This window comes from Ascaphus truei, chromosome 3 (genome assembly GCF_040206685.1).
Source record: "Ascaphus truei isolate aAscTru1 chromosome 3, aAscTru1.hap1, whole genome shotgun sequence".
NCBI lineage: Eukaryota > Metazoa > Chordata > Amphibia > Anura > Ascaphidae > Ascaphus > Ascaphus truei.
The window spans coordinates 408,895,954-408,916,461 of NC_134485.1; the positions used below are offsets into that span (position 1 = coordinate 408,895,954).

The following is a 20,508-nucleotide window of genomic DNA, read 5'->3' on the forward strand; positions in this document are numbered from 1 at the left end:
ACAGCCAGATTGTGTTCCGCTCAACCCCGGGGATATCCGTCTGCGCCAGCCAAATCGTCCATACTTTGAGATAATTGGTGCCAGTGTCGTTAAATAGACTCGTCAACTTTTCCATCTGGCAGATAAACCATAATCGATTTCGAATCTTTGGGATACTTGGAATTTCGGGGCGTTTCCATAATGCTGCAATCTCGCTCCGTGTGGCAATTGCAAAATGTGCTATTAGTTTGTTGTTTGCTTTGGACAGGCACGTTAGTGGTCTATTCAAGAGGAATAGCCGTGGGTCTGGGGGAATAGTGAGGTCGAAGACCCTCTGTATCCAATTTCTAATTTCTTCCCGTAGTGGGGAGATCCGCAGGCAAGACCACAGCATATGTAACAGATCGTCCGATCCTCCGCACTGCTGGGGGCATAGCGAGGAGGATCCAGGCACGAACTTGGCTAATTTCATTGGGGTGAGGTACCACCGCATTAGGACCTTATATGCGTTCACCTTTAGTGTGGTACATATGGAGCTTTTTGCCGTGGCCAGGTATATAGCGTTCCACTCGTCGTCTTCTAATGTCTCTCCCAGGTCTCTTTCCCATTGGGTTCTAAATGACGGTGGCTGTAGTTTAGAGCTCGCAGAATCAACTACTTCCTTGTACAATTGTGATGTGAGTCCCTTTGTGTCGGTCTCTGCCAGACAGAGCTTTTCGAATGACGTCAGGGGGGGGTATGGGGCAAATTTGTTATAAAATGCTCGGAGCTGGAGGTACCTGAAAAATTCTGAGTGGGGTATATCTTTTTCTTCTCTGACGTGATCAAAAGTTTTAATCTTGCTATTGTATCCCTCCAGATCTTTGACTCGTATATAACCTGTTTGTTTCCAAATTGATGCATCTCCCTCCAGAAGGCCAGGAGCGAACTTGGGATTGTTCCAAATTGGGGACATTGAAGAATTACTCGTGGTGAGGGAGAATTTAGTCTTATTGGCCTCCTATATAGACAGCGAGTTGGTCATTGAGGAAAGCGGCATGTCAGCAAATCGTCGCGCTGTTTTAGGTAGCCAAATCAAGTTGCGTATTTTCAAGGGAGCGCAGACAGCACTCTCTAGTTCCACCCATCGTTTTAGCCGTGGATTAGATTGCCATTGAACAATTTGGCTTAATTGGGCCGCTTTGTAATAGGAGAGCAGGCAGGGTACCGCTAGGCCCCCTGCTAGGACAGATCTTTTCATATTTAATTTGTTGACTCTCGGTTTTTTCCCTCCCCAGATAAATTTACAGATTTCAGACTGAAGTGAGAGCAAATCCTTTAGTCTGAGTGGCACTGGTAACGTCTGGAAAAGGTATAGGATACAGGGGAGTAGGTTCATTTTGACGCTACTGCTGCGGCAGACTTTATTCTTACTAATCACTGGCTTGTACCTGGCATGTTCTTGGAATGTGACACTTTTCACCCGGAGCATGCCGGGCTCCTTTTGCCTTCCAAGCCAGGGGTCATGCCCGGCTGACGCGCGGTTGATGTGTTAATTAATAATGGTTCAGGATTTACTAGGCTGCAATGCTTCGCGTGTCCGCCAGATGGCATAAATTCATGACTTGTAATGTGCCGAATCAGTAATGTGTTGGCTTGCAGGTGTTTCGTTTAAAAAAGATACTGTACCACAGTGTGCCATTGTAACTTGGCCTTGGCCTTGAGACTGAAGGAAGAGTTGCCAAAATGTATCAATTTAGGCTTTTCATATTAAAGAAAGACAAAGACCAGTTTTAGTTTGTGTTACACTATTCTCCAGAGACCCACCCGCCATGAGTGTTAAAGTGCAGCCTGCTTTCCAAAAACCTGACAGAAGTTACGCGTATTTGATATGGGCCGCGATTAATGCAACAGAGGATAAGATGGCAACAGTTGCTCAAATTTATCAGTATTTTATCGAAAAATATGACTTTTACCTATTTTCGCCAACTCCTCATACGTGGAAGCGTGCAGTAAGGAAAAGGTTATGTAGTGACCCCTGTTTTCACCGTATTGAGCCCCAATTTGTTGGAGGGTATTGGTGTGTATCACCAGGTTTTTCCCGTATCTATGATCATGGAGGCGGCAAAAGGCGAAGGGTCATGTTAAAACCAACTAAGAAGCGACAGTCGCTGCCAAGCAATGCACCAGCACCAGCACCAGCCCCGGCTTCCAATGACGGTCCCACTGTCAGTGACAACCCGGAGCCTGAGCCTGAATCTGAGCTGGATTTGGCGTGCAGTTTTGATGAAGCTTACATGTACCTAAGCGATTTCCAGCCTCACCTGCTGACTACAGATGGACTAGTCCCGCTGCCAACTATCGACGTGGATGATGAAGAAAGCTGGACTGGCAGTGGACCGGCACCGGCGCAAGCTGAATGGAAAATTCAATGGTGAGTACTGTCTTGTTGCCGTATTATTTTGGTGGGGCTGGCTGGGTACTTCTTTAGGGGGCTGACCATTACTGTACTGTACTGTACATTAAAAATTTTCTTTTTGTTTTTTCTCAGAAAAGAAAACGGCTAATGGGGGGATTTCGATGGATAATATTGTACTGTATGCTGATGTTTTCCGGCCGTACAGTATACTGTGTAATAAACCCTGATTAAATAAAACTATGCATTTATTCTACATATTCAGTATCGTTTCATTATTTGTCTTCCACAGTATACTGTACAGTGGTATACAGTGCCTAACATCTATGGGCAAAAAGAATTTTATTACTAGGTGCCCTAGAACAGAAGTTCCCACGCCAATTGCCCGTGAACTTGACCGCGGCCCTAAGTAGTTCCCACGCCAATTGCGCGAATATAATGTAAAATAACCCGTTCTGTGGGTCTGAGCGGGTTGAAATTTACCTGGTCCCCATGCGGGAGGACCCTTGCTATAGTGGCAAAATATCAGCCTTGCACGACCCCCGGAACCGGAGGTACCAAAAGACAGTTTAAAAGCACATTAGCAAAGTGGCTTTTTTTCTGCCATGCAAGTCAATGGCAGAAACCTAAACTTTGCTAAGTGAAGGTGAAAAAACGGCGCTAACTCTATTAGTGTTTCACTAAAAACTATACAGTGAGTGGTTTTAGCAAAATCTATTTGATTTTACAATAATAAAGACGTGCTCAAATAACGTGCAAATGATATTTAAAAGGTTCAAACCCCCTGCTCAAACCCAGCTGGTAGGGACTGGTTTCGCTAGTCCCGCAAATCGTCACTTTCGTTGTATTCCAGGGGGAGCATGGAGGGAAATAGAACAAAAAAGACAAAAAACAATCTAAGTGTAGACAGTTTTTAGATAGTGTAAAATTAAATGTCTTGTCTTGGCTCGTATGTTGTGCCTACTTACAAGATGTAAGTTGTATTCAAGCGGTTTAGACACACAATGGTCTCTGCTAAGGTAGTTGTTCTCCACTCTATGAAGCGGTCTCCAGTTGTCAGCTCAGCAACCAAGTGTATGTGAAGAAAAATGATACCATAGTGCAGACCAATATAATGATAAAACTAAACTTTATAAATTTAAAAATGAACACTTACAATAAAAATGAATATATTAAGCATTGTTCACAATCTTAGTGATCAGGGAGAGAAGAGTGTGTTAACTTCAGGCTCACCCGCCTCTTCCGATGGGACTTGTTGTAATCAGCCTCTCTCTTCGACGCTGTGTCTCCGGTGGTGGACTGTGTGACCCAGGCTGTATCTTCCCGTGGGCTGTTGGACTCCCCTTCAGCTATTGTACATCAGTACTGCGCTTGGAGCTGTCTTTCGGGTGGATGATCTCGCCTCTCTCACCGCCGGTACGTCACTTCCGCTTTGTCCCGTCACGTCACTTCCGGGCGCGGCTTGTTGAATTTCTGAATGGCGATCACGCCTCTCTCCTCTCCCCTCTCAGGACGGCTCCCACTCTACGTGTTTTGCCAGAAAAGGGTGTGTGGCTTCCTCAGGAGTGTACCGCCCCTTACACTCGGGTGTCTTTTATATCCTCCCCAATTGGTATTTGATTGTAAACACTTGTACAAATCACTTTAAAAACACATGGTCTGCACTGGTTGTCATCTCTGCTTCTATACATATGGTGGAGCACTTTTTTTGAGAAGCAAATTCTCTGACTGGTTTTGCAATTTAACCTCTTCCTTTCTCTATGGAGATGTGGAAAATATTTGATCCTAATACTCTTATATTAAAAGGATGATCTCTATACACAGAAGGAGATCAAGGGGACTTTGGTTATGTCCTTAATATGGGACTCGTTAGGTAGAAGGAATATGTTATTTAATAGGTCAATTTTGATAGGATCTAGATTGATCCTGTTTTTCTTGCAGGGAATAGATTACAACATAAATATTGAATTGCAAAGAGCAATGAGGAGTCAAGGGAAAAAAAGGGGAAAAAAATGGGGGAAGGGAAAAAAAATTATTTTGATGAATTCTATGGGCCTCAGAGGAATAACAATCAAACATGAAATATTTCTTACTACAAAAAGTAGAAATGTATAAAAAATGGGAGCTCCACCATATATATGAATACATATACTCTCATTACATGTTATACATAGGTTTTCAAGAGGGGTTGATGGTATAATCAATATACAAATTCACATGATTGAATAGATGGGAAATACATGACCTTTTTGATAATAATGTTCACAGTGCAAATATTAAAGTCATTAAATCGATAGGACTTGTAAGACCTTATATTCTACAGCACTTCTTCAATATACATATATACAGAGTCTTTATATAGATGTAGAAAAAACTTATCATATTCTGTGTATATCTGGGGGAACTAAGCTGGAGTGACAACAGTGACATAAACATTTTCTATTTGAATAACAGATATTCATTGCGTGCTGTGGGAGATGAAAAAAGGAAAGAGACAACAGAGGATGGAGAAAGCAAAAGACCAGTTAGTATCATCCATTAGTTTTAAATCTCAATGAACTACAAAAATGGTGCCAGCTCTATTTCCATGTTCAGGCCCCTGGGGGAGAGGGTCCGCAACCTGTGAATCCAAAAAGTCTCCCTCTTAACGAGTTCCAGATTGCGATCTCCCCCCCGCCAGTGGCCCGCAACATGTTCTATGGGCATGTATGTCAGACCCGTGGTGTCCCCCTGGTGCTTTTCCATGAAGTATTTGGAAAGACTGTGTGTTAGGAGAGATCTTTTAATGCTGCTCAGATGTTCTATGATTCTAGTTCGTATTTGTCTCTCAGTCTTCCCCACATACTGCAGTTTGCATGGGCACTCCAGGAGGTACACCACATGGTCTGACCTACAGGTCAAACTAGATTGTATAGTAAATCTCTCTCCTGTAGTGTTTGATGTAAATTCCAGTTTGTCATTGGATTTAAATTGACATGCTCTACATGTCTTACATGCATGAAAGCCTTTACTAGATTGTAACCAGTTTTGAGGTTTAGATTTTTGTTTAAGGACACTCGGGGCTAGTGTATTTTTTAGGTTTCGCGCCTTCCTGAAAACAATATTGGGGTGCTCTGGTAGTTCTTTTCCCAAAACTGGGTCATTCTTTAATATGGCCCAGTGTTTGTGTATGATTTTCCTAATTTCCTTAGCTTCCCCATTATATGTTGTGAGAAATGCGAAATCCAGCTTATTTGTTGTTATTTTGTCTTTCCCCTTAGATTTCAGAAGGTCTTCCCTCTCCAGTTGGTCTATTTTTAGTAAGGCCTCATCTAGCTTCTCCTCTTTATATTTCTTTTCTATAAATCTCTCCTTTAGTTTTGTTGATTGTTGTAGAAATGTTTCTCTCTCACTGCAGTTCCTTTTGATTCTAGTGAACTGACTGGATGGAACCCCGTCCATCCACCTTGGAAGATGACAGCTAGTCCGCAAGATGTAGTTGTTTTTATCTGTTTCCTTAAAAAATGTTTTTGTCTTAATTAGATCATTTTCTATATAGATTTCTAGGTCTAAATAGTTCACTGTTTTGTCACTGTACTCACTCGTAAATTTAAGATTCAGCTCTTCGTTCTCCATGCCTATTAGGAATTCTTTCAACTTACTTTCTCCGTTCCCCCAAATTAGGTACACATCGTCGATGAAACGACGCCAGAGGACCAGGCCCTCCCCAAGCTCTCCATTCGGCCAGATGTTATCCTCCTCCCAAGACGCCATGAATAGGTTGGCGTAGCTCGGGGCGAACCTGGTTCCCATCGCCGTTCCTCGTTTCTGCAGATAATAACTGTCTTCGTACCAAAAGAAGTTGTGCTGTAAAATAAACATAATTCCATCAATAATGAAATTTGCCTGTGCAAGGTCTGTGTCTTTCATTAAAAATCTTTTTATGGCCCTGCATCTTTTGGTGTGGTCAATTGATGTGTATAACGATACAACATCGCATGTAGCCATTATAAATTGTCTTTCCCATTTCACTTTACTTAGTGTATTTAGTAAATCTGTGGTGTCTTTTAAATATGCTTTTTGTTGCGTGACATATTTCTGGAGGAATATGTCTATGTACAGTGACAAATTAGCTGTTAGTGAGTCAATCCCCGAGACTATAGGTCTACCTGGGGGATTGACTTCACTCTTATGGATTTTTGGCAGCTGGTAAAATACCGGAACTTTTGATTTGTCACTGTACAGAAATCTATATTCCCCCTCATCAAGTACTTCAGTGTTCTTACCCCTCTCTAATAAACACTTAAGCTCTTATGTAAATTCATTTATTGGATTCTTTTTCAATTTAATATATGTTTCCTCGTCTCCCAATAGTCTTAAAGATTCCTGATTATACTTGTCTCTGTCCATTAGGACAGTACCTCCCCCTTTATCAGCCTGTTTTATGACCAATTCTTCATTTTCTGTAATTTCTTTCAAGGCTGCTCTTTCTTGTTTGGTGAGATTTTCTTTTAATTTATGTTTACATTCCGCCAGGTTCTCAAAATCTGTATTTATCATCTGGAAAAAAGTTTCCAGATGATTACCCTTGGCAAATTGAGGGTAGAAGGAGGATTTAGGTTTTAGACCTGTATGTATCATGTTAGCCTCTTGTGCCACTATTGGAGGAATGCTAGGTCCCAATCTAGGGGCTTGGTCTTTAGCCATAAAGAACCTTTTGAGAGTTAGCTTACGTAGAAATCTATTTGCATCCATAAAGAGATCAAAACTGCTATGACTCTTTACTGGAGCAAATGACAATCCCTTCGAAATTACACTTTTTTGTGTGTCTGTCAGTATAACTTTACTTAAATTGAATACACTACTCTTAGGCTCTATCTGGCACTTCTCTTTCTTTCGTGCTCTTTGTCTCCCCCCCCCCCTCTTTCCTCTGACTGTCGGCTTCTTTTTAATTTCCCTTTTTCTTGTGTTCTCTGTTGATAATTCGTTTTGTCCTCTAAATTCGAAGACGTCCCTTTCTCTAAAAAAGAATTTGCATCATGTTTTTCCCTTGTATGTGATTGACTCCTCTCCCTGCTTCTGTCTTTTCTGTCATGACTCCGTCCTGGAGACCTGTGTGTTTTTTGTCGTCTCTCTTTATCTCTTTGGGCTCTTTTATCTTTGTTAATGGGTGTAAAATTGGCCCTGCTTCTCTCAATTGAACTGGAACTGTTTGAGGGTTTGGTGTCCACTGAACGTGATTCACCTTCCCCTCTTTCAGTGTCTGTTCTTGATCTTTCCCTAGAGGTGCTTCTATCTCTATTAGGTACCCAGCTCTTGTAATTATTACCCCGATAATATTGACTATTCTTGCCTTTGTAATTCCCTCTTCCCTGATCCCATTCTCTTCTAATTCTTCTTTTTTTCCAAGTCCTCTGTTCTCCCTTTAAATAATCTTCCTCATCCCTTTTGAATTTGCCTAACTTGGCTGTCTCTACTTCTTTTTCTAATGTGTCAATTTTCTTTTGCAAGGCCTTATCTTTTTCTTTGAACTCGTGTGTATCCTCTAGGGGAATTAGTCTTTCCTGGATTTCCAGTATATCCTCATCTAATTTCTTAAGATGGTTGTTTTGTTGTTCAATGATTAAATCTATCAATGTAAAAGAACATTTGTCCAAAACATCATTCCATCTTAATAGAAACTCACTGTCTTCTAGATCAAAAGAGGGACTAATTGAGATCCTTAATCCCCTCGGTATGCGGTTACACCTTTTGTATTCTTCTAGAAACGTGACATCAAGCCACTTCCTAGTGTCCCTTACAAAAAGTTTTTCAAGTTTGGCAAATTCAATTTCCACTGTATTCCCCATGTCATTATCAACCTCAATTACTTCTTCTGTAGTGTTGTTAAATTTAACAGTTCTAGATAATCTCTTAGAGAACACATTGCTACCTCTTGTCGCCATTTATACTAATAGTAAGCAGCCCAATCACCAGAAACCAAGATACGTGCTAAGTGAAGGTGAAAAAACGGCGCTAACTCTATTAGTGTTTCACTAAAAACTATACAGTGAGTGGTTTTAGCAAAATCTATTTGATTTTACAATAATAAAGACGTGCTCAAATAACGTGCAAATGATATTTAAAAGGTTCAAACCCCCTGCTCAAACCCAGCTGGTAGGGACTGGTTTCACTAGTCCCGCAAATCGTCACTTTCGTTGTATTCCAGGGGGAGCATGGAGGGAAATAGAACAAAAAAGACAAAAAACAATCTAAGTGTAGACAGTTTTTAGATAGTGTAAAATTAAATGTCTTGTCTTGGCTCGTATGTTGTGCCTACTTACAAGATGTAAGTTGTATTCAAGCGGTTTAGACACACAATGGTCTCTGCTAAGGTAGTTGTTCTCCACTCTATGAAGCGGTCTCCAGTTGTCAGCTCAGCAACCAAGTGTATGTGAAGAAAAATGATTCATGGCGTCTTGGGAGGAGGATAACATCTGGCCGAATGGAGAGCTTGGGGAGGGCCTGGTCCTCTGGCGTCGTTTCATCGACGATGTGTACCTAATTTGGGGGAACGGAGAAAGTAAGTTGAAAGAATTCCTAATAGGCATGGAGAACGAAGAGCTGAATCTTAAATTTACGAGTGAGTACAGTGACAAAACAGTGAACTATTTAGACCTAGAAATCTATATAGAAAATGATCTAATTAAGACAAAAACATTTTTTAAGGAAACAGATAAAAACAACTACATCTTGCGGACTAGCTGTCATCTTCCAAGGTGGATGGACGGGGTTCCATCCAGTCAGTTCACTAGAATCAAAAGGAACTGCAGTAAGAGAGAAACATTTCTACAACAATCAACAAAACTAAAGGAGAGATTTATAGAAAAGAAATATAAAGAGGAGAAGCTAGATGAGGCCTTACTAAAAATAGACCAACTGGAGAGGGAAGACCTTCTGAAATCTAAGGGGAAAGACAAAATAACAACAAATAAGCTGGATTTCGCATTTCTCACAACATATAATGGGGAAGCTAAGGAAATTAGGAAAATCATACACAAACACTGGGCCATATTAAAGAATGACCCAGTTTTGGGAAAAGAACTACCAGAGCACCCCAATATTGTTTTCAGGAAGGCGCGAAACCTAAAAAATACACTAGCCCCGAGTGTCCTTAAACAAAAATCTAAACCTCAAAACTGGTTACAATCTAGTAAAGGCTTTCATGCATGTAAGACATGTAGAGCATGTCAATTTAAATCCAATGACAAACTGGAATTTACATCAAACACTACAGGAGAGAGATTTACTATACAATCTAGTTTGACCTGTAGGTCAGACCATGTGGTGTACCTCCTGGAGTGCCCATGCAAACTGCAGTATGTGGGGAAGACTGAGAGACAAATACGAACTAGAATCATAGAACATCTGAGCAGCATTAAAAGATCTCTCCTAACACACAGTCTTTCCAAACACTTCATGGAAAAGCACCAGGGGGACACCACGGGTCTGACATACATGCCCATAGAACATGTTGCGGGCCACTGGCGGGGGGGAGATCGCAATCTGGAACTCGTTAAGAGGGAGACTTTTTGGATTCACAGGTTGCGGACCCTCTCCCCCAGGGGCCTGAACATGGAAATAGAGCTGGCACCATTTTTGTAGTTCATTGAGATTTAAAACTAATGGATGATACTAACTGGTCTTTTGCTTTCTCCATCCTCTGTTGTCTCTTTCCTTTTTTCATCTCCCACAGCACGCAATGAATATCTGTTATTCAAATAGAAAATGTTTATGTCACTGTTGTCACTCCAGCTTAGTTCCCCCAGATATACACAGAATATGATAAGTTTTTTCTACATCTATATAAAGACTCTGTATATATGTATATTGAAGAAGTGCTGTAGAATATAAGGTCTTACAAGTCCTATCGATTTAATGACTTTAATATTTGCACTGTGAACATTATTATCAAAAAGGTCATGTATTTCCCATCTATTCAATCATGTGAATTTGTATATTGATTATACCATCAACCCCTCTTGAAAACCTATGTATAACATGTAATGAGAGTATATGTATTCATATATATGGTGGAGCTCCCATTTTTTATACATTTCCACTTTTTGTAGTAAGAAATATTTCATGTTTGATTGTTATTCCTCTGAGGCCCATAGAATTCATCAAAATAATTTTTTTTCCCTTCCCCTATTTTTCCCCCCTTTTTTTCCCTTGACTCCTCATTGCTCTTTGCAATTCAATATTTATGTTGTAATCTATTCCCTGCAAGAAAAACAGGATCAATCTAGATCCTATCAAAATTGACCTATTAAATAACATATTCCTTCTACCTAACGAGTCCCATATTAAGGACATAACCAAAGTCCCCTTGATCTCCTTCTGTGTATAGAGATCATCCTTTTAATATAAGAGTATTAGGATCAAATATTTTCCACATCTCCATAGAGAAAGGAAGAGGTTAAATTGCAAAACCAGTCAGAGAATTTGCTTCTCAAAAAAAGTGCTCCACCATATGTATAGAAGCAGAGATGACAACCAGTGCAGACCATGTGTTTTTAAAGTGATTTGTACAAGTGTTTACAATCAAATACCAATTGGGGAGGATATAAAAGACACCCGAGTGTAAGGGGCGGTACACTCCTGAGGAAGCCACACACCCTTTTCTGGCAAAACACGTAGAGTGGGAGCCGTCCTGAGAGGGGAGAGGAGAGAGGCGTGATCGCCATTCAGAAATTCAACAAGCCGCGCCCGGAAGTGACGGGACAAAGCGGAAGTGACGTACCGGCGGTGAGAGAGGCGAGATCATCCACCCGAAAGACAGCTCCAAGCGCAGTACTGATGTACAATAGCTGAAGGGGAGTCCAACAGCCCACGGGAAGATACAGCCTGGGTCACACAGTCCACCACCGGAGACACAGCGTCGAAGAGAGAGGCTGATTACAACAAGTCCCATCGGAAGAGGCGGGTGAGCCTGAAGTTAACACACTCTTCTCTCCCTGATCACTAAGATTGTGAACAATGCTTAATATATTCATTTTTATTGTAAGTGTTCATTTTTAAATTTATAAAGTTTAGTTTTATCATTATATTGGTCTGCACTATGGTATCATTTTTCTTCACATACACTTGGTTGCTGAGCTGACAACTGGAGACCGCTTCATAGAGTGGAGAACAACTACCTTAGCAGAGACCATTGTGTGTCTAAACCGCTTGAATACAACTTACATCTTGTAAGTAGGCACAACATACGAGCCAAGACAAGACATTTAATTTTACACTATCTAAAAACTGTCTACACTTAGATTGTTTTTTGTCTTTTTTGTTCTATTTCCCTCCATGCTCCCCCTGGAATACAACGAAAGAAACCTAAACTTTAACATCACCCTGACTCTGTTCTGTTGCCACGAGAGGGTTGCAATTTGCCATGCAATCCTGCCGCAACTAGGACTACATGGTGACCGAATATGAGCCCTCTAGCTCAAACCGAACCGGAGTTGTGGGTTCCAGGTTTCTGCTGATTCTGACTTAGCCGGTTCAAAGCTTTCTCCGCCATTTGCGCTCAATGGTAGGACCCTCCTCGCCGGCGTGACCCTTTCTCGCCGCCATTACTGCTGGGACCCTGTTGGGGTCAAGTGAGGGGGTTCCTAACATCTAGGGGCCAAATAAATTTTATTTCTAGGTGCCCTAAAACAAAAGTTCCCACGCCAATTGACCTAGTTCCCACGCCTATTGCCGTAGTTCCTACGCCAATTGCACGACCAGGCAGTAAAAACACAGTGCAGCAAGCCGCTACAGTACATTTGTTACACTGGCAAAGGAGCAGATGGAAACAATGTGAGGCAATTCAACATGGTCTTTTATTGGTGGAGTCAGTACAAAAACATTTATTTACAATATTGAAACATTTATAAAGTGCACAGCAATTCAAAACATCAACACACAATAATGCTTTACAGTACATTCTGCTGCCTTTATTACATTCTTCTGCCACAAAACATTTTTGGTGCATGGGGCACAGGGAGTTAAAGTGACTTGCTTTTTATGTACTACAGTACTGTATATTTGGGGGTTGTCTTTGGGGGTTTATTCATCCAATTATTATGATTAACTGCCTTTTGAAATGACACTGCTGTTAACTATGTCAGCCACACACCTCCAGAGTTTTTAATCCCTCCCTAGCCAAGCGTCAATCGGCTGAGTCACCCTAGGTAGCCTACAATACCATCCCCCTCTCTCCACTGGGTCGTTGATCTGCTGCATACTGTATTGGCATTGTTTTCTTAATACGCCCATAGCCGAGCTACAAACACAGCACGCCTGCGTCTAATCACACCATCCCCCTCCCCCAACCCTTAGAGGAATGTTGTTTGAACGGTACTGTAATGCTTTGAAAAGTCCCCTCTCGAATTTGAAATGTAAATCTGATGTGCAAAGCACTGTGAGAATTGAGAGTACATGAGACAGTATTTCATCAGGGTGTGAAAATATTTGTCAGTCACTACTGTATGGTTTACAGTCACATGTTTTTAATACAATACAGTACATTCTTTAATATCTTTAAAATAAAAATATATAAATCCTGGTATAAATCCTGGTAAAATATTTTATAAATAAATAAATAAAATAATTCATTGGTGCACTGTAGGGGTGGCTGTAAATGATTATGATTCGCAGGAAAGTGAATAAATATTTATTTTATTTTAAAAATAATCAGGAATAATACATACAGTAATGCAGTCTTTATTACGTTATTTTGGCAGCTTAAAATTGGATAACCATTTGGAAAACCTTTGTGAAACATGGGGAAACATGAGTAATGCACATTTATAAGAATATTAGTTAATACTACAGTATATACAGTACAGTACTGTAATGTACTGTATAATATACTGTACTGTATTACTGTATAGTTAAATTAATTTTTCTTTAGTCTTTATCTTTTCCTTATTCTGTCTGCAGTACAGTAGTTCATTGAGAGGAGAGGTTTTATGTACATCATTGCTGCTGTTTATATACTGTACATTTGACTGTACAAGCAGATTTGACTGGACACAACGCCCCCATCCCCCTAGGCCACCGCTTTTCCTGGAACGACAAGAAAACCAAAAATGTGTGCAGTTACTGTACTGTATTATGGCAGAACTACTGTACAGTAGGTGGCTGGTGCAGCTTTCTCTGGAAAGAAAAAAAATGGGGCAGTTACTGTAGAAGGCAGTTACTGTAGTACTGTCAAACTAGTGTACTGTATACTGTACTGGAACTACTGTATACTCTGGCTACTGTTAAATTCTATGTACTGTAACCTGATGGCTGGTGCTGCTCTCTCTGTAAAGAAAAAACTAACTACTGTATACAGTACTCTTACTATCTGGAAAGAAAAAATCTTTGCCATACTTACCTGTAACATACTGTACTTACAATACTACAGCACAGTACTACTTTCCTGATTTTTGGCCATTACGCGATGACAATGGGCAACACAGTGGCAATATGGTCTATATATTTATTGCAGCGTTCCACGGTGAGTACATCGTTCCAAAAACTCAGTATGCCTTTCAACAACTCGTCCTTTTTGGAGGGTTTCACCACTTTCTGGATATGGTCCTTCAGCTGATGCCAGACCATTTCGATCGGATTGAAGTCTGGTGACCTGTCATTGGAAAGAAAGGACAATTGGTTTAAGAGCTAAAATCAGTGGGGAACAAAAATGGGACACGGTCTACTGCACTTACTCCGCTGGCGTCTTCACCCAGTTGATGCCGCGCTCAAGGATATGCGCCGTTGACGCAGTGTGCTTGGGATCGTTGTCCTGGTAGAAGCGGTGACCATTGGAGAAGTCGCGTGTGATGTATTGCACTATCTCGGGCACAATGTTGTCTTGGAAGTAAGCTTTATTCATGATTCCTATAGCAAGAAAAGAAAAGTGCTCAAAAAACTGCACAATAGTACAGTACAGTGCATACGGTAAGGCAACACTAGTCAAGTACAGTGCATTAGGCGACATTATATTTGATACATTTTACCTTCAAAGATGACAATGCATCCCGGTCCACGCCTAGAGATGGCACCCCACACATGCAGCTTCACAGGGTGTTTTAGCCGCGGCTTCAAAGATAAGCGGCCTTTTTTGTGGAACGCAAATCGTGCAAATCTCTCCAGCGACACAGTAGACTCATCAGTGAAGATGCAATCCTGGAAAGTCTCCCCGCTGTCGATTCATGCCTGGGCCTGGAGCACTCTCTTGATTTTGTTTGCGTCCCGTATCATGGGGTACGCTCTGTAATGACAAGAAATAAAAAAAAATTGTGGCACAGTGCAGTACAGTTTGCGAAACAACACTTTTACCTCCTGTACTGTCCAGTACTAACCTCACACGTCCATATTTCCATCCAATGCTGCGTCTCATCTTCTTTATGCTGCTCTCGGATACAGTCATATTGTGCTTTTCCTGCAGAGTGTATTTGACCCTTAATGCACTCCTCTCATCATTCTCCTCACTTATTTTGTCCACCAGAAGAGTTGTCTCCCTACAATGTAAAGAAATTATATTGTTTTATTAATATGCAGCAATATAAAATGTATATAAATGTAATGTTGTAATATACAGTACATTAAATACTGTATAAATAGACAAAATATATACAGTACTGTATACTGTTGTACTAGAAATATAAATATACCAAATAAATATACTGTTGTAATATAAATATAAATATACAGTACATCCTATTCAGTATATACCGTTGTAAGATTAATTGAAATATACAAAAAATGTATACTGCTGTACTATAAATATAAATAGACAAAATATATATACTGTTGTACTATAAATATAAATATACCAAATAAATATACTGTTTTAATATAAATATAAATATATAGTACATCCTATTCAGTATATACCGTTGTAAGATTAATTGAAATATACAAAAAATGTATACTGCTGTACTACTGTATAAATATAAATAGACAAACTACTGTACAGTATGTTGTAATATTAATCAACAGAAATAACAACAGTATTACAGTAGATACAGAACTGTACTGTAGATGTACAGTACAGTTTTCTATATTTTTTTTTGTTAAGTTTTATAAATATACTTACGCGTTTGTTACCCTTGGTGCCTTTTTCCGGTCTCTGTTTTTTCCTTGTGCATGATAGCTCACGGGGGTTAATGGCACAACGAGGTCAGAAGTAGCTAGCCAGTGTTGGATAGCAGCAATTCGGTGTCCGCTCCTGTACATCTCCTTAATTCGCATGCTGAGATCCTTTGAAATCTTTTTAACAGGCATTGCTGCGAGTGGAAAGAAATACAAACACAAGAATGTATATTCGATGTTTAGTCGATGTGTATTCTATGTGCAGTCAATCCACAAAATGGATGGTGTATTTATACGGTAATGACTCACACGCCCACTTTCAACACCTGTACCTGGCCGCCATGCATAAAAGATCACACACTTTACATAGGCCACCACTCCAGGACCTTTATCTGAACTTGCCCTTGTCCAGATACTGTACTGCATTGTGCCACCTGCTTCCATGGAGCATCCCCGGTTCTATGGACCCAAGAACCCACTCACCTCTGCCGTGCCTGTCATGCTGAAAAAGCGAAAGGCAGGAGCCGTTTCCACGCCAAGGGCAAAGCGACAGGCTAAGGCCAATAAAGAAAACCTTCTGCTGACCCCAAAGGTTAAGGGTTTTCTTAGACGTAAGCCTCAGTATGTGAAGAAGATATACGGTAATACGCTCTCTACGCAAAACGAATGGCAGCCAACCCATCGGACCCGCAGACCACTTCCTCCCATATGCTTCGACGACTCTGCTTTAGCTGTCCCGGAAATCTTCATCCCGTCTTCTCCACCCCCATCTTCTCCGGTTCCATCTGACAACGCTGCCGCCTCTGAAATCCACGGGTCACTGTCTCATTTGCTCTTAGACGACTCTGCTTCTCGCCCGGAAAGCCAAAGGTCACCTTCTCCATCCCTTTTCGACGACGCTGCCGCTACTCCTCTACCGGGTATCCACAGGTCACCTCCTCCACTCACCATCGATGCCGCTTCTCTCCATGGAACCCCCATCTCATCCTCCATTGCACCCATCCCCCCAGATGTCCAGACGCCATTCACAAGAAGCAGCTCGTTGGACCGGATGCTGAATGGGATAAGTTTGGATCTCCCCGGGAATTCTATTGTGCTGGCAAAGATACAGCAGCGGCAGCTCTTATTCGAGCAAAAGCCGCCGGCTGCATGCGTCTGGAAAGCGGGTAGCCGCGGCGCGTGGCGGCGCACTGTGACGTCACAGTAACATGCGCGCCCGTCTTCCCCGTCTTCCCCGGCTTCCCCAGGCTTCCCCGACACCCCTCGAGATCAAATTAGGGTAAGCGGGGGTGCGGGGAAGCAGAGGGGCAGAGCAGAAGCCGGGATCGTGGTCCGGAAGAGGGGGTAATTGCGCGCGAAGTGGAGGGGGGGTGCGTGGGGGAAACGCGGCGGCGCGCGTTTTTTACTGGCGGCAGCTGGGGTAGATCCCGGCATGCCGCCGGCATTTGCTTCAATAAAGTATGTCGCTACTGTAGATCTGCTTCTGGAGACAATGCTAAATGTGGAGCAACGGGTGCTACAAATGGAGCAAGGGATGGATCAACGGATGCTACAAATGGAGCAACGGATGGAGAAGATAGAGGCTGACATTGCGGGCATACATTATTTGCTCGGTGCTAATGCCCCTGTTTCCCCGATGCCGGAGCAGGAGGGTGACATGGATGTGATGAATGGGCCCTTCGACCCCCTTCCATCACCAAGCGCCCCCCCTCCACCACAAGATGTAGTGTACATGTATGCCGTTGAGGAGGACATGACAACCCCGTCAAGACCACGCCAGGAGACAACACGGCGACCACGACTGGAGGAAAGCTTCCTCCCTGACATCCTACCATCGCCCGTTGCCTCAAGCACACCCGTTCCCAAAAGACCTACACCCGCTCGCATCGAAACAGTGCCCGACATCACCCTGCGCGATCTGACAGCAGCGCTTAGGGAGAAGTATAGGGTGATGAGTGCTGGTGTACGCCACAAGTATGCCTTAATCATTTTTAAGCACCATGTTCCCTACACGTTGTACTGCGAGTGGGTGTTCAAAGTGAACTACGATGGGAATCGCGTAAAAAAGGCCCTTCCTGACAATTTAAGGAAAAACATTGTGGAAGAATTGCGGCGCTTTTATACAGTTACAGATCCTGTAATGAAAGACTGCATTAATGGCGTTTTGCGCCATGCAAGGAATCGGCCATCGATGGACAATGTGGAGGACTGTCAGTGAGACCATACTGTTGTGTTGAACTGTATTGTACTGTACATGTTTTGCCCTACAGTACCTGCTGTACTTAAACAAAGGAGATTTTGTTGATTGTTTTTTTTCACAGGGCATGCACAACTCAAGTCCCTGAGGGCCGCAAACAGGCACGGTTTTCAATGTTGCCCTGAAAACCTGCCCTGTTTGCTGCCCTTTAGGACTGAACTGGTGCAGGTCTGACTGACAGTGTTGCGCACCATCCCACTGTACTGTATACAGTACTGGGTTTCTTTAATAAAGGAGATGTTACTTAAAATGTCACTTTAACTCCCTTTGCCCCATGCACCAAAAATGTTTTGTTTTGTTGATGGTTAGAATTGCTGTGCACTTTATAAATGTTTCAATATTGTAAATAAATGTTTTTGTACTGACTCCACCAATAAAAGACCATGTTGAATTGCCTCACATTGTTTCCATTTGCTCCTTTGCCAGTGTAACAAATGTAGAGGCTTGCTGCACTGTTTTTTTACTGCCTGGTCGCGCAATTGGCGTAGGAACTAGGTCAATTGGCGTGGGAACTAGGTCAATTGGCGTGGGAACTTTTGTTTTAGGGCACCTAGAAATAAAATTTATTTGGCCCCTAGATGTTAGGAACCCCCTCACTTGACCCCAACAGGGTCCCAGCAGTAATGGCGACGAGAAAGGGTCACGCCGACAAGGAGGGTCCTACCATTGAGCGCAAATGGCGGAGAAAGCTTTGAACCGGCTAAGTCAGAATGAGCAGAAACCTGGAACCCACAACTCCGGTTCGGTTCGAGCTAGAGGACCCATATTCGGTCACCATGTAGTCCTAGTTGCGGCAGGATTGCATGGCAAATTGCGACCTTCTCGTGGCAACAGAACGGAGTCAGGGTGATGTTAAAATTTAGGTTTCTGCCATTGACTTGCATGGCAGAAAAAAAGCCACTTTGCTAATGTGCTTTTAAACTGTCTTTTGGTACCTCCGGTTCTGGGGGTCGTGCAAGGCTGATATTTTGCCACTATGGCAAGGGTCCTCCCGCATGGGGACCAGGTAAATTTCAACCCGCTCAGACCCACAGAACGGGTTATTTTACATTATATTCGCGCAATTGGCGTGGGAACTACTTAGGGCCGCGGTCAGGTTCACGAGCAATTGGCGTGGGAACTTCTGTTCTAGGGCACCTAGGAATAAAATTCTTTTTGCCCATAGATGTTAGGCACTGTATACCACTGTACAGTATACTGTGGAAGACAAATAATGAAACGATACTGAATATGTAGAATAAATGCATAGTTTTATTTAATCAGGGTTTATTACACAGTATACTGTACGGCCGGAAAACATCAGCATACAGTACAATATTATCCATCGAAATCCCCCCACTAGCCGTTTTCTTTTCTGAGGAAAAAAAAGAAAAGTTTTAATGTACAGTAATGGTCAGCCCCCTAAAGAAGTACCCAGCCAGCCCCACCAAAATAATACGGCAACAAGACAGTACTCACCATAGAATTAAAATTAATTTTCCCCCAGATATTAGGAACCCCCTCACTTCACCCCAACAGGGTCCGAGCATGTACTGTACAGTACTGTACTTTAAAATAAATTAAATATGCAGTTTTACTATTACTGCGCGCGCACGCACGCACAGACTGTGTACTGCAGGTTGAACCGCGAAGGTATTAGACTTCAGAGACAACAGCTCTCAAACGCCCCCATGCGTTTTTACACGGCATTGCAGTATTGCAGCCAGCGGGAATAAAATGCTTAAATCACAGCCGCGAAAATAACGCTATACACCCCGGGAGAAAACGACAAAAAAACGCACATCACCGGGGTCCTCTGAAATTCGCGGAGCTAGCCAAGTAAGAATAAAGTTGGTCGCCAGTGTATGTATCCTACCTATCCAGGATATTCGTATAGAGGACCATTTATGGAGGTCAGCTATCAATGTCCGAATTAGGTTGGGATAATTTGCATTGTAAATGTCTTTGATGTTCTTGGTTATGTGGACTCCTAGATTTTTTATGTATTTCTGATGCCAGTGGAAGTTAAAATTCAGTTGCAATAACTTCTCTACGTGTCTAGGGAGATTGATGTTGAGGGCTTCAGATTTAGCTTGATTTATTTTAAATCCCGAAATGTTTGAGAATCTGTCCAATAAATCCAATAGGTTTGGCAAGGAGGTGAGGGGCTTTAAGATAATTAGTAGGATATCATCAGCGTACAGGGCCGCTTTATGTGTTTGAGAATATACGTCCGCTTTATGTGTTTGAGAATATACGTTTAACCCTGAGATATCCGGGTTGCCTCTAATTTGCGCTGCCAGTGGTTCTATACATAGAGCGAACAGGAGAGGGGATAATGGGCATCCCTGTCTCCTGCCACTCTTAATTTGAAAGGGGAGAGATGGAAAGGTCCTGAGTACAGCGAGAGAATCGCTCTACTCACCTGATCCCCAAAGCCAAATGCCGCAAGCGTCTCCTTCAGGTAAGGCCAGTCTATCCTATCAAAAGCTTTTTCTGCATCCAGACTTAACAGCATACTTTGTGTGTTATTTTTAGTGGCCAATTCTACCAGATCAATAAATCTCCGGGTATTGTCCGCTGCCTGTCTGCCTTTAATGAAGCCGACCTGATCTGGTTGTATAAGTCTGGGTAGGATTAGACATAATCTATTGGCCAATAGTTTAGCGTATATTTTAATATCAGTATTGATTAGGGATATGGGCCTATAACTTTTGCAGTCCAGCGGATCTTTACCTGGTTTATGGATTAATGATATAGACGCCTGTAACATCTCTCTGGGGATGGGGGCTCCTGCTAATATTGCATTGAACACGTG

The 20,508-nt window shown here is 42.1% G+C and overlaps 1 long non-coding RNA gene across 1 annotated transcript; it reads left to right on the forward strand.

The window, feature by feature from the left end:
* Positions 1 to 4,845: 4,845 nt before the first annotated feature.
* LOC142491177 (uncharacterized) lies at positions 4,846 to 6,133 on the forward strand. Its single transcript, XR_012800329.1, has 3 exons — positions 4,846 to 4,898; positions 5,635 to 5,673; positions 6,038 to 6,133. It is a non-coding gene; the product is annotated as an uncharacterized LOC142491177 (long non-coding RNA).
* Positions 6,134 to 20,508: the final 14,375 nt, after the last annotated feature.